Source organism: Eulemur rufifrons, chromosome 7 (genome assembly GCF_041146395.1).
Source record: "Eulemur rufifrons isolate Redbay chromosome 7, OSU_ERuf_1, whole genome shotgun sequence".
Classification (NCBI taxonomy): Eukaryota; Metazoa; Chordata; class Mammalia; order Primates; family Lemuridae; genus Eulemur; species Eulemur rufifrons.
The window spans coordinates 88,795,558-88,809,901 of NC_090989.1; the positions used below are offsets into that span (position 1 = coordinate 88,795,558).

Genomic DNA, 14,344 nt, shown 5'->3' on the forward strand with positions numbered 1-14,344 from the left:
AACAGGAGATATGAATGAGACAAGCAAACCAAAGTAACTTCAGTTTAGAAGGTAACAGCCATCTCTCAGGGATTCTGGTGCATCTGAGGAAACATGTGTCTTCTGTAATAAATTCAGAGGCCCTATGATATACATTTGACCCTTGAATAATGCAGGAGTCAGGAGTGCAGAAGAAAATCCTCATGTAATTTTTGACTCCCCAGAAACTTTCCTAATAGCCTACTGTTGACCAAAAGTCTTACCAATAACGTGAACAGTTGAATAACACATATTTTGCATGTTATATGTATTATATAATATATTCTTACAATAAAGTAAGCTAATAAAGGAAAATATTATCAAGAAAATCATAAGGAAGAGATAATATGCTTACTAGAAGTGGAATTGGATCATCATAAAGGTCCTCATTGTCTTCATGTTGAGTAGGCTCAGGAAAAGGAGGAAGAGGAGAGAGACATTGGTCTTGTTGTCTCAGGGGTGGCAGAGTTGGAAGAAAATCCACCTATCAGTGGATCCATGCAGTTCAAATGTTGCTCAAGAGTCAGTGGTATATATATAAAACAGAAATCAATTGACAGCAGCAAATAGTTATTGAATATGTATCTCCTGTGCTAGAAAGAATGCTAGGTATTAGGAATATTGTGTTGGGCAAGACAGACATAGCCCCTGCCGATATGGTTTTTATAGGCTAGACAGTTACTTACAAGCTTACTGAATATTACAGAGAAAAGGACATGTTCAATGATCTATGGAAATAAATAGGAGAATAGCCTGGTCAGGGAGGTTGGAAAAGCCATCTCTAAGAAAATGATATTTATACAACATTAAATGAATGTGTTATAGTTATCCAGGTGAAAAGGGATATTTCTAAACAGAAGAAACAGTTTGCACCAAGAATGCAAAGAAAGAATGGCACATTCAAAAACTAGCAAAAGAGTAAAGAAGATATTTCCAAATGAAGTGCAGAGACAGAAGTCAAATCATGGAACACTTATAAATTAGGGATTTGGAATGTTTCAGAGTGCATTTAGCTAGAAAATGTTTTTTGAGACATCTTTAGGGCTGTGGTGGGGAGAACAGATTGAGGGACTACAGAAATGTGGGGAGGCCAGTTATACGGTGGTGGTCTTCATCTAGGTGAGACGTGGTGGTGGATTGGTCTAGGGTGGTGGGCATAGAGAAGGAGAAAAACAGGTAGATATAAGAAATATTCAGGAAGCCAAATCTATAGGCCTTGTTCACTGATGGGATATAGGAGTTGAGAGAATTAAGCTAAGAATGATGCCCAGATATTTGCTTGAGAAACTGGACAGGGGATAGGGAAAGGTTTGCTGGTGCCAGTTACTAAGGAAGGAGACACTGTCACAGCAGCAGCTTTTGGCTGAGAATACAAACTCCTTTAGAGGTCAGTTGGGAGAAACTATGCCAGATATTTGAATGGGAATTTAATATAAATAATGGTTAGCCAGCCTTAAGAAGTTAACTAGGTAACTGAAAAAAGCAAAGGAGAACAGTAAGTTATCATGGAAGAGGCAATTAAAGCAACTACCACCTCTTAGGGCTGTGGAATCAAAGAGAAGTTGGAATGTAAAACTTAGAAACTTGGATCAGGGACCCTACTAAGCCAAAACTCAGACTCTCCACTAGAAGATGCTGTTCAACTAGTATTAGTGTCTCTGAGCTTGGGGGAGAAGCCTGAAGGGCTGAGACCCAGACCTCTCAGGAGAGGGCACCAACCCACTGGTGCTGTGGGAAGTGATGGGGAGGGGGTGTGGTAATAAAGGTAATTTGCAACTTTGGGAAAAAACAGATTCAGCTGCTACCACAGAAAAGTACGTGTGTTTCTGGATTGAAGGTTTGTTGAAGAGATGTTCCTGGGAACCCCCAAACAGACAGAAGTAAGAAATGAGAGACTATAGGTTAATAACTGACACAAGAGTGCATTGAACATAGGGTGCTGGCAAGATATCCAAGCTGAAATACAGGAGCCTGGAGTTCTAGATAAAAGACTGAATGAAGGTAGAGATTTCTTAATGGCAAATTGATGTTAGCTGAAATCATTTGAGTGGGTGACATGGCTGAGAAAGAGTGTATAAAGAGAGAAGGGAACCTTGAGGAGTACATTTGGGAGGAGAAGCCTACAACGGAGACTAAAAAGGTGAGATTGGAGCTAGAGGTCAGCCAAAGCTCATGCTGATGAGATTCAAGCAATATAAGCAATCATCACTGTTGGCTATAGCGGTAATTGTTTAGAACAGGGGTCAGCAAACTGTGGTCTGCAGGTCAAATCCAGCACACCACCTATTTTTGTCAATAAAGTTTATTTCACACAGCCATGCCATTCATTTACATATTGTCTAAGTCAATTTGCCTGAGTTGAATAGTTGCGCAAAGACTAGACTAATTCACAAAGCCTAAAATATTTACTAACTGGCCCTATACAGAACAAGTTTTCTGTACTCTGGTTTAAAGCATTATCCCTCCCCAAAATTTTGCATTTGTACAGTAAATATTTATAAATCCAAAAGATAATAGAACAACAGTTTAATTATTATATTTTAGGGACCAGCTAAAAAGGTGGAAGAGAGATTGACATCTGTCTATATCCTGTAGACAACCACTAACTCCACCTCATTCTAAGCTAGTGCTTTTGATGCCCACATTCATAGCAGCACTTTTCCTGTGGCTTCTTACTCTGTCTCTGTTGCACTTATCTATTGCTGTGTTACCAACCACCCCAAATGTAGCAGTTTAAAACAACAATTCAATATTATCTCATAGTTCTATGGGTTGACCAGACTCCACTAGGTGGAGAATAAAATGATAGCGAACATCCTGGAAACAGGTTTGGTAGCAGGACTGTGGCTCTGTGTCTCAGGCTGTAAAACATACCTTCAAGCAAGCAGAGGATAGTAAAGTCAAGGCCTCCAAGACTGTAACACAGCAGAGTCCCTCCACCACTGGGTGTCTAGAAAGACTCACTGGTGAGCAGCCAATCTTTCCAAATTAAAAGTCGGGGTAATGATCATAGCTTTCTAAATGGAAGCTCCTGAGAGGTCTTTAGGAAGATGTGAATGAGAAGGAACAGGGTGCCAAATTTTTCCCAAGGGCTTTTAATTTGGTTAATGTGATTCTAGAAAAGATGATCGTATCACTTTCAGACAATTCCGGTAGCAAGTAAGTAATTTCCTTTTACTGCTACAGAGTTAATTTGCGTGTGCAGAAAAAAATAATTAAAAAAAAAAAAAACCTAATTGTACAAGCTACACTGTGTTCTGAGCCCACTAGAAGTTGATATCAGCATCACCACCTCTGAGATCTGTTATCTGTAATAGAAACAGCTGTTGTACCTAATGAAAACACTTGAAATTTTCATCTGAAGCAGCAGAATTATAGCAGAACCTTCTAGTTCCACATAGTTAAGGGGTCTGTCAGAATCCCCATTACCTAACACAATTTTCAGGGCTCTACTTTGTTATAGGTCTATAAAAAGCCTATCAAGATGAAATCTGATTCATGACTGCTGACCTCCTGTCTACATTTTGTTTTCTTTGAAGTTTCTCTAGGAACCCAGAAAGAGAGAGAATGAAACAAATGTGTTTTTTCTGATTCAACAGAACTAAAATATATTCTATGTAGAGTTTTAGGAAAGTGGTTGTTTTGTTTTGGCTTTGCAGAATATTTCCTTTCCAGAAATTAACTCAAGAAAGATACGTGCCTGTTGGTTTAGCTATGCAGATACAAAAATAAGCAGATTATGTAAAAAAAAAAAAAAAAAAAAAAAGTGAATTTTTCTGTGTTGGAAAGTCCCATGCCACAGCATATTTAATTAAGGATATCACACTTTATGTAGCTTTATCCTATGATAAAAACACCTGAGGAAACACACCCTTTTGAACATCCTACAAGTCTTGTTGACACACTGCTTATTCACACATTTACCATTTACTGGGCACCTACTCAGTTTCAGACACTGTTTTAGACATTGGAGATACAGCTATGAAAAAGTAGTGTCCTCATAACATTTGCACTCTACTAAGGTAGGCAATACACTACCTAATGAAATATAGAATATGTTATAAAGTAATAAATGCTATGTGGGGAAGAAGCACGATAGGAAAATGGAAAATGCCAGATGAGGAAGAAAATCATGGAAATATCTGGTGAAAATCATTCCAAGTAAAGGAAACAGCACTTGCTAAACCCTGAGATTGCAGTGTGCCCAGCATGAACACAGAACAGAAAGAAGGACAGGGTGACAGGGGGAGAATGAACAAGTCTAATAAGAGATTAAGTAAGAGAGGACATAATTCTTTACCAAGAAACACTCTGAGCTGATAAATTGAGAGCAGATCGAAGGGGAGAAGGGTAGAAATAGAGAGACTAGTTAGTCGGTTACTCAGAAGAGTAATCATGGCTTGAACCTTGAACCCAGGTGGTGTGATCGGAGGTGAGAAGTAGTCAGATTATCTCTTCTGTTCAGAAGAAGGGCAAATGCTTACTTACAAGGAGGCTAGTATAGTAAAAATAAAAACAAACAAACAAACAAAAAAACATACACACACCCTGAAATAGCCAGTTGGATACGTAATCTGTTACAAATTATGTCAGAAGCCATTTCTTTTCCCTGGGCCTCAGTTTTCTCCTCTGTAAAATAAGGATATTGGACTAGAAGATTCTAAGTTCCCTTCTGGCTCTAGATGAATGAGTCTTTTGAAAGCCAGACCATCAAAATGAAAGGGCAAGAGTTTACTGAGTCCTTAATATGTGCCAACACTCTTCTATTTACTTTGCACATGCCAACTCACTAATTCTCACGTGAGGTAAAAAGTATAATTTACTAAACACGGACATTTAGCAGTTTGCCTAAAGTCATAAAGCCAGCAGGTGGAAGAGCCAGGACTTGATCTGATCCTAAGCCTAAACTCTTTCTTGCTAGAAGCCCAAGCTCCCTGAAAAAACCTGAGAGACCAGCATTGTTGTTGCATAGCTGAGCATTCAGGTATGAGGACAAGTGGGGAATTAAGGTGACCTCCAACCAAAGTGGAGTTTGCCATAAAGTAGCCCAGTTTGTCTTCAATTCTCAAAATAAAGTTCTTTCAGTCTAAACCAAAGAAGTTGTTAAGGAATTTTTGGTTTAGTCTGCCTTTCTAACCCACTTGTGTAGGATCCTCCTCTGTTCCTTAGTTTTCCATCTATAACCAGAAAGAATGCAGAGCCTAAATCTGAAAATCTTTAACCATTAATTCAGCTCCCACTCATGGGACCTTGGGCACGGCCTTCTGAGAAACATAATGTGGTCATACCCCTACCACTTTCAGATCCTGTGATTTCCTGTTACCATTCAATCCTAAGGTCCACTAAAGCTTTATGAACTACCCTTGAAAATAAATAGAAAAAAGGGTCTTGAAAAAAATGTACCAACTCCTAAGTTGCAACATTGCCATTTCTTCTCCCCAGAGAATCAAACAGGTGAAAAATACTCTGTGTGCAGCTCAGAAGAAAACATTATTTGCTCTTCATTTACAAAGCATAAATCTGACACTGCAAAGATCAGAATTTAACCTAATACACAGTATTGTCCTGATTTAAAGATATGCCTCTGGATCACTGATTTGAGACTAAATGAGGAAAATAAAACTTTGTTATTTTAAAAGTAAGGAGAGATATTCTAGCATATAAGTATGGATCTGTGAGTTTTCATGAGGAGAAATGCTACTTTAAAGTTCCATCTAATATTATAACATAGTACATCATAAGCTTCAATGAATCCAACTAATGGAGTATAAGTAGATAGATATCTTTAAAGCATCCATATGAATTTATTCACAATTATTTAGCTTTTTATGTTCCTTTTTACCTCAGAATCTTAACTTATAAATCATACTTATTGTCATTATACAGAAATGGCATTTATTGATGTACTAATTTGGTCTTTTAAGATGAAAATGTTGTAGAATTGTATGTTACTTAGCAACTCTGCTCTGTTCAAGACTGTTGATTTGGGCTAAACAAACAAGAGAGAATACAAATTTGGGAGATGGGGCAGGGGCAGTTGGTTGAGGAGGGAAAGTGAAGAACAAATTGGAACATTTTATTTACTTTTCACATCAGCACTTAAACCTGAATCCTTCCAGAAACTCCTCTGAGAGAGATTGCACATGCGGCACTATCATTCATCAGCCAGACATTTGGGCTAATATGTGGTTAGGTTAGTCCTTCTGAGAGCACTGCCGTCTTTTCAAAGATTCAGCAGCCGTAACTCTCATTTGCAAAGCAGTTTTTCCAGCAATCAGGTTTTTCCTGTGTATCTTGTTCTTTACGGAGTCTCCACAGATTTATTGCAATTTGATTGTGAATCTTCTACCTTTTGGTTATGGGCTTCCTCATTAGCATATCCCCAAATTCCTTTACAGTGCCTGCACCAAGCACTGCTAAGCAGTTCTGTCCAAGACGCAATTCAGATCATCCCGGGAAACCTAAGTGCTCTTATTGCTGATCACGCTGGAGGGGGTAGGAAAGGCTCTGAGGACAAGCAGGGAGGGGACCAAGACCCAAGAGGCTAAGAGGAGGCCAGGTTCCTGGGACTGGATCACTGTGGTTCTGGGATAAATGAATCTGTATCAATGGGCATCTAGGCAGGCAGTTGTTGTGGAGGAGCCTTAACCAAAGTCCTAGCAGAACGCCATGATTGTAGCCAGAGGCTGATTCCTGGGGCAATCAGACCTTGGAAGAGAGGAACTCATCCTCACCTGTTATATACAGCAAAGCCCAGGGCTGACTCAGGGAGTGGAGAAAGCTGAAAACTTTGGTCTGGCCATCTTCCCCTCCACAGTGCAATGCTCCAAATCCAGATGGTGAATTTCAATTATCACTTAAACCAACATCTTCCTTCTCCAACTTGAAGGAAAAAGTATGGGGATAATTTGTTTAGCATATTCAGCAGCTGCATTTGCTAATCACCCACTTCTCACCTGCACTTGGCCTTGGCTCCAAAACTGGAAACATCTCTTTTATATGCTTTGTTGGCTGAAAATACTGTCTTCTAAAACTTTGATGATTTGGCAGGAAATTCTGCTGCAGAAGTATTTCTGTGTAGGAGTCAAATCCTAGCATGGTCCTCGTTTAGGGAGCATCTATCCAGAAGCTTGGTCATTTCTAAACAGGAGTTTATCAGGGGGCGGACAACACTAATCTGCCATCATTCACATCTATGTACCTAATACACTGCGCTACTCGACAAATTACCAAACTATTTGAGCCTGTCTGAAGCTTGCTTTTGAATAACTATCACAATTGGAACAAGCTATAGAAAAATTTATTTCAGATAAATAAGTTAATGATGATGACAAATATCAGTGATTATTGTTCATCTCTTAGCACTTCAGCACGTTATCACATTTAATGCTTGCGACAGCCCTATAAGAGAAACATCATTACCTCTCCTTTGAAAGATGAAGAAAAATAACTATGTAGAATTAACAAGAAACAAGCCCAAGTTTGCAGTGACAGGGTTAGGTTTTGAATCAGATGTGTTTAGGTCAAAGGCTCTGTTCTTAATCGTTAGCTAGAACACTCCTGTTAAACCAAATGAAGCATCTAAAAGTCAATGGCACAATGCCTGACCCAAGTTCAGATTCTGTAAGACAGCGAACAAGACCACCTTCGAGTCTGCTTTTTGGCAGTAAGTGGGATAGAAGCATCAGAGGCAGCTGTAGGCAACCTTTGTCCATCTCTAGGTCACAGCCGGCTGCCCCTCTGGAGCCTTGCCCGCACTGCTTCACGGTGGCTGCCTGACCAGATCTGAACCTTGGCATCCACTACTCTTCCCTGAATCATGCTGCTCTTACTGTCCTCCCTCACCATTCTTCCCTTTGTAGACATACCATGTTTAGGTTTGCTTTGACAATTCACCATTTTCCCTCTTCCTGTAACTTCAGAACTTCAAGAAAACAGCTTAGAAATCTAGTCATTTCTGTAGCGTACTTACTGTTGCTCTGAAGGTCACTTTCTGGTGAATTATCCAAATCAGCATTCCGAGATACACCAGGCTTTCAATGAAAACACAATGTTTGGAACACATATTGCCATAACCCTTCCAAGTTTTACCATCACAACACAGAGAGCCTTGAGGCTAGGACTGGACCAGAACAAAGTTTACCTCCTTCACTTCCTGGGCTTTCTCCCTGCCTGACCCACTTATGAGCTAATATTGGAAGTAACTAAAACAAAAATTGGAAATCCTCATATTACTCCAAACCTATTAGTGTTTTTATCTTTGTAAAAGCTTTTCAACATGCATCTGTTTAAAAAGGTTCAGTGTAATATTCTGGGGAGGGAGAGAGGAGCATATTTCTCAATTGTATTTTGAACTGAAGAGTTAGGTTTGCAGTTCATTCTACAAGTTGCTTCCTTTAAATTACCAAAAGTGTCTTCTTTGCTTGGCAGCCCAGCATTTTATTGCATGCCTTTTATACATTAAGTTTTGCAATCCTTTATAATTCTGGAGAATAACAGAATAACAGCTTACACCACTTGGTAACTAAATGAACCATAGGACATCTCCATTCTGTATTGAAAGTGGGATTAATACTGAGTTCAGAGCAATTGACTTGTAGCTCATTCAGTCATTTATAGTGTACTCATTACACCTTTCATCTTTTGGAGAAGGGCAAAAATAAAAGTGCCTTTACATGCAGCTCTAAAAGGAAAGTATGGGTCATTTATCCTTGTGATTGTGACTCTTAAAATGGGTACACGTGGAGGAGGAGGCAAGACTGTAATCTAATACACACAAATTTCATAAGAAAAAATATACTCATATCTCTCAGCATCATCAAAACTGTATAAAACTAAGGTGTCCTCTGCTAAAATAGCTTTTTACTGGAAAGAGACTCTGGAGAGGAACATGAAATGGCTGGTGAAAAGATGACTGCTGGGCATATGTTGGAGAGATCCTAACCTAGAGATAGGATACAGTTAGACCCATCTCTTTTTAAGAGGAATTTGAGAGGCTTTTAACTTCTCAAACCTCCTACAAAGAGAAGGCCCCTTTAGCTTTATAGTGAGGGATTCACTTTATCATATTGATAAAGATATTTAGAAGCAACTAGGCAAACCAATTCAAGAAATGAAAGCTCATCTTCTTGAGGTACAGGGGTAAAAAAAAAATCATTTTTTAGAAACCCATGATAGAGTACTTCCGCTTCTGATAATATGGAGTAGATGTGCTTTTCTCTATTCATCCCATTATATATAACTAAAAACCCTGGACATTATATGTACAATAAAACAAGCATAACAATCTAAAAGGTAGAATGAAAAAGGCAGACAAGCAAGAGACATGGGGACCAAAGGAATGACACAGCAATGAGTTCACTGGAATTTTTTATTTTTTATTTTTTTTGCCTCATACATCCCATATTTGAAGGTGAAGAAACTGATAACCCAGAAACACCAGCAAGTACAGACTAAAAAAGAAACCCAACCAGAGCCCTTTCTCTTTAGCCAAAGTACAAAGAAAAGGGCAACCTGTCAAAACAGAAACCTTTCAGACAATAACCTCTCTACTCCAGCCAAACACCACAAAACAAATATTGGTCCTACCCCCAGCCATGTCAGCAAAGGCCACGTAGGAGATTCGACTTCTATCCTCACCAGGCCACAAGGTGTCCCAGTTTTCCCACCCTAACGGGGGTGTCAGTGAAGACAAAGTAAAGAGACTGGATTTTTATCTCCAGCAAGCAGTAGGTCTCCCTTTTCCTCCCCAACTCTTGCTAGTAAGGTGTCAGAGGAAGACCAGTAGAGAGCCAGGATTTTTACTAGCCAGCAATGGAAATGAGTCTTCTCCACAATGTGGTATTGGTGAAGGCCACATGGAGATCAGTGATGAGGTACTTCTACCCCTGCAAGCTAGTGAGGTATCAATGAGGAGCTTAAACTCCTACTCCCACCCATAAAACATGAGGAGCCCCTCTCTCAGGTGTCACAGAGGCTGAGTTAGGAACCTGAATGTCTATCCAGGAAGTATCAAAGCAGTGCCCCTCCCTTCTCCTGCTATATCAGTGTCAAAAAAAAAAAATCCACCTAAACAAAGAGGTTTAAATAAGAGCAAGAGTTTCATAACAGAATGCCCAAAATGTACAGATTTTAATCAAAGATCACTTGTCATACCAAGAACTAGGAAAATCTCAAATTGAATGAAGAGAGACAATCAAGCGACGCCAACAGGGAGATGTCAGACCTGTTAGAATTATCTGACAAATAGTTTAAGGCAGCCATCATAAAAATGTTTTAATGATCAATTATAAACACATTTAAATGAAAAAATAGTCTCCACAAATAAATAGAAAGTCTCAGCAAAGAAATAGAAGATATAAAGAAAAACCAAAGGGATATTTTAGAGCTGAAAAATAAATAACTGAAACCAAAACACCATTGTATGGGCTCAACAGCAGAATGGAAGAAACAAAGGGAAGAATCAGTGAAAGGAAAATAGGATGATAAAAATTACCCAATCCTAACAACAAAGAGAAAATAAACTGGCATAAAAATGAACAGAGTCTCTGGGACCTGTGCTGTGAGATTACAACAACAGCTCTAATATTGATGTCATCAAAGTTTCAGAAGGAGAGTAAAAGTGGGCAGGACTGGAAAAGTACTCAAAAAAAAATAATGGCTGAAAACTTTCCAAATTTGGCCAAAAGACATAAAATTATAAATTCAAGAAGTTGAGTTGAATACCAAACAGAATAAACCAAAAGAAATTCACACCAGGATACATCATACTCAAACCTCTCACAACTAAGGACAAAAAATTTTGAAAGCAGTGAAAAAGAAATGATGCACTACCTATAAGGAAAAAATAATTCAGATGACAGTGGCTTTCTCATAATAAAATATGGAGGCCAAAAGTAAGTGGTACAATATTTTTCAAGTACTAAGAGAAAAGAATTATCAACCCACAGCATTATTAAAGCCAATGAAAATATCTTTTAGGAATGAAGAAGAAATCAAAACTTTCTCAGAAAAAGGAAAACCAAGACAATTCATCACCAGCAGACCTACCCAAAAATAATGGCTAAAGAAAGTTCTCTCAACAGAAAGAAAACAATAAAAGAAAGATCTAGAAACATCAAAAAGACTGAAAACACAGTAAGCAAAAATGTTAGTGAAAACAATAGACTGTCCTCATCTTCATTATTGATGAGCGGAGCAAAAATAATAACACTGTATAATGTTCTAAATGTATATAAAGAAAATATTTAATATAATCATATTATAAATATAATTATAAAGAGGCATTAAAGAAAATAATGATTCTACATTTTAATCAAATTTAAAATGAAAATACCAATGGACTATAATAAATTATTACATATATAAAAAGAATGTATATATAAAACAATACCTAGAGCAACTACTAAAAAAGCTATACAAAAGTGGGCTGGAGATGGTGGTTCACACTTGTAATCCCAGCACTTTGGGAGGCCATGGTAGGAGGATCCCTTAAAGCCAGGAGTTTGAGACAAGTCTGGGAAACATAGCAAAACCCCATCTCTACAAAAAAATCTAAAAATTAGCCAGGCATGGTGGCACACACCTGTAGTCCTAGCTACTTGGGAGGCTGAGCCAGGAGGATCACTTGAGCTCTGGAGTTGGAGATTGCAGTAAGCTGTGATCATGCCAGTGTACTTCCTGCCTGGGCAACAGTGTGAGATCCTATTTCATGTATACATATATGCAAAACACTCTAGGTAAATCAAAATGGAATTCTAAATAATGTTTTAGTACCCTTGGGAAGGTAGGGGGAAGTAAAACAAAGGCAAAAGCAAAGGAAAACAAAAACTAAAATGGTAGACTAAATGCTAACATAGCAATAATTACATTAAATTTAAATGGCCTAAATGTACCAAATTAAAAGACCGAGATTGGCGAAATGGATTTAAAAATATGATACAATTTATATGCTGTATACAAACTCACTTCAAATATGATGACATAGGCAGGTTAAAAGTCAAAGGATGGATCGCTCAAGGTCAGGAGTTTGAGACCAGCTTGAGCAAGAGCAAGACCCCGTCTCTACTAAAAAAATAGAAAGAAATTATCTGGCCAACTAAAATATATACAGAAAAAATTAGCTGGGCATGGTGGTGCATGCCTGTAGTCCCAGCTACTTGGGAGGCTGAGGCAGTAGGATCGCTTAAACCCAGGAGTTTGAGGTTGCTGTGAGCTAGGCTGACGCCACGACACTCACTCTAGCCCGAGCAACAAAGCGAGACTCTGTCTCAAAAAAAAAAAAAAAAGTCAAAGGATGGAAAAAGATATATCATGCAAAAATTAATAAATGAAAGCAGTAGTAGCTATATTAGTATCAGACAATATAAACCCCAGAGCAATGAAAATTATCAGAGACAGAGAGGGGCATTCTGTAACAAGAAAAGGGTCAATCCACCCAAAAGACATAGCAATCCTAAATGCATATATGCACAAACAACAGGGGTTGCAAAATATATGAAGCAAACCTGATAGTACTAAAAGGAAAAAGAGACCCATCCACAATTATAGTTAGATATTTCAACTCCCCTTTCTCAACAAGTTGATAGAACAACTAAATAGAAAATCAGCAAGTATATAGAAGAACTCAATAGCACCATCAACCAACAGGATCTAAACAACATTTATAGAACAATCCACCCACCAATAGCAGAATACATATTTTTTTCAAGTGGCCATGGAACATGTACCAAAATAGACCATATTCTGGATCATAAACAAACCTTAATAAATTTCTAGAAACTAAAATCATAAAAAATGTGTTCACAACTGCATTGGAATCAAATTAGGAGCCAATAACAGAAAGGTAATAGGAAAATCTACAAATACTTGAATAGTCCATGGATCAAAAAAGAAATCTCAAAGGAAGTAAAAGAATATATGGAACTGAATGAAAATGAAAATACAACATATCGAAATTTAAAGGACACAGCTAAAAAGCACTGAGAGAGAAACTTACAGCATCAAAAGCATACATTAAAAAAGTGAAAAATCTCAAATCAATAACTGAAGCCCTATTTCAAATACCTAGAAAAAAGGGCAAAATGAACACAAAGCAAGCAGAAAGAAGAAAATAATAAAGATGAGACTAGAAATCAATGGAAATGAAACAGAAAAATAGAGAAAAGCAATGCAGCAAAGAGCTAATTCTTTGAAAAGATCAATAAATTTTAAAACAGCTAGCAAGACTAATGAAGGGAAAAAAAGAGAAGACACAAATCACCAATATCAGGAATGAAATGGAATATCACAACAAATCCTGCTGATATTAAAAGGATAATAAAAGAATACTTCAAATAATTCTACATATATAAATTTGATAACTTAGGTGAAATGTACCAATTTCTTGAAAAATGCAAATTACCACAATTCACCCAATGTAAAATAATTTGAGTAGCCCTATAACTATCCATAATTATAAACTCCCAAAAAGGAAATCTCTAAGCCCAGCTGGTTTCACTGGATAATTCTACCATTCACTTAAGGAAGATTTAACATTAATTCTACACAACTTCTTTCAGAGAATACAAGTGTAGGAAACACTTTCCAATTTGTTATGAAATTCGAAATAGTATTATCCTAATACCAAATCAGATTTTTTAAAAAAGTACAAAAATGAAAAAAAAACAATATCTCTCATGAATATAAGGCAAATATCTTTAAATTTTTAGTAAACAGAATTCAGCAATGGTTAAAAAGAATTATATACCATAACTAAGTGGGGTTTATTCTATAGATGTAAGGATGTTTGAATGTTTGAAAATCATTGTGATCTACCATATTGAGCTACAGAAGAAAAATTACATGGTCATATCAATTGATGCAAAAAAAAAAGGATTTGACAAAATTCAATACTCATTTAAGATTTTTAAAAATTCTCATAAAACTAGGAATACAGGAGAATCGCCTCGAATCGTGAAAGAGCAACTACAAAAATTCTACAGCTACCATAACACTTACTAGTGAAAGAACGAATTATTTCCCTCTTAAAATGAGGAATAAGGCAAGGATATCAGCTCCCACTACTTTTATTCAACATGATGCTGGAAATTCTAGCCACTGCGGTAAGGTAAGAAAAGGAAATAAAAGGCATGTACAGCAAAAAGGAAGAAATAAAACTGCCCCTATTTGCAGATGACATAAAAGTAATGGATATATACACGCCTAAGGGGTGCAGTGAGCACCATCTAGGGGATGGACATGCTTGAAGCTCTGACTAGGGTGGGGCAACGGCAATATATGTAACCTAAATATTCATACCCCTGTAATATGCTGAAGTTAAATAAAT

The 14,344-nt window shown here is 37.5% G+C and overlaps 1 protein-coding gene across 1 annotated transcript in view; it reads left to right on the plus strand.

Annotated features, from left to right (window-relative positions):
* Positions 1 to 14,344, plus strand: part of SPATA16 (spermatogenesis associated 16) — a 214,621-nt gene that overhangs the window by 192,577 nt on the left and 7,700 nt on the right. The gene's annotated exons all lie outside the window — the stretch shown is intronic.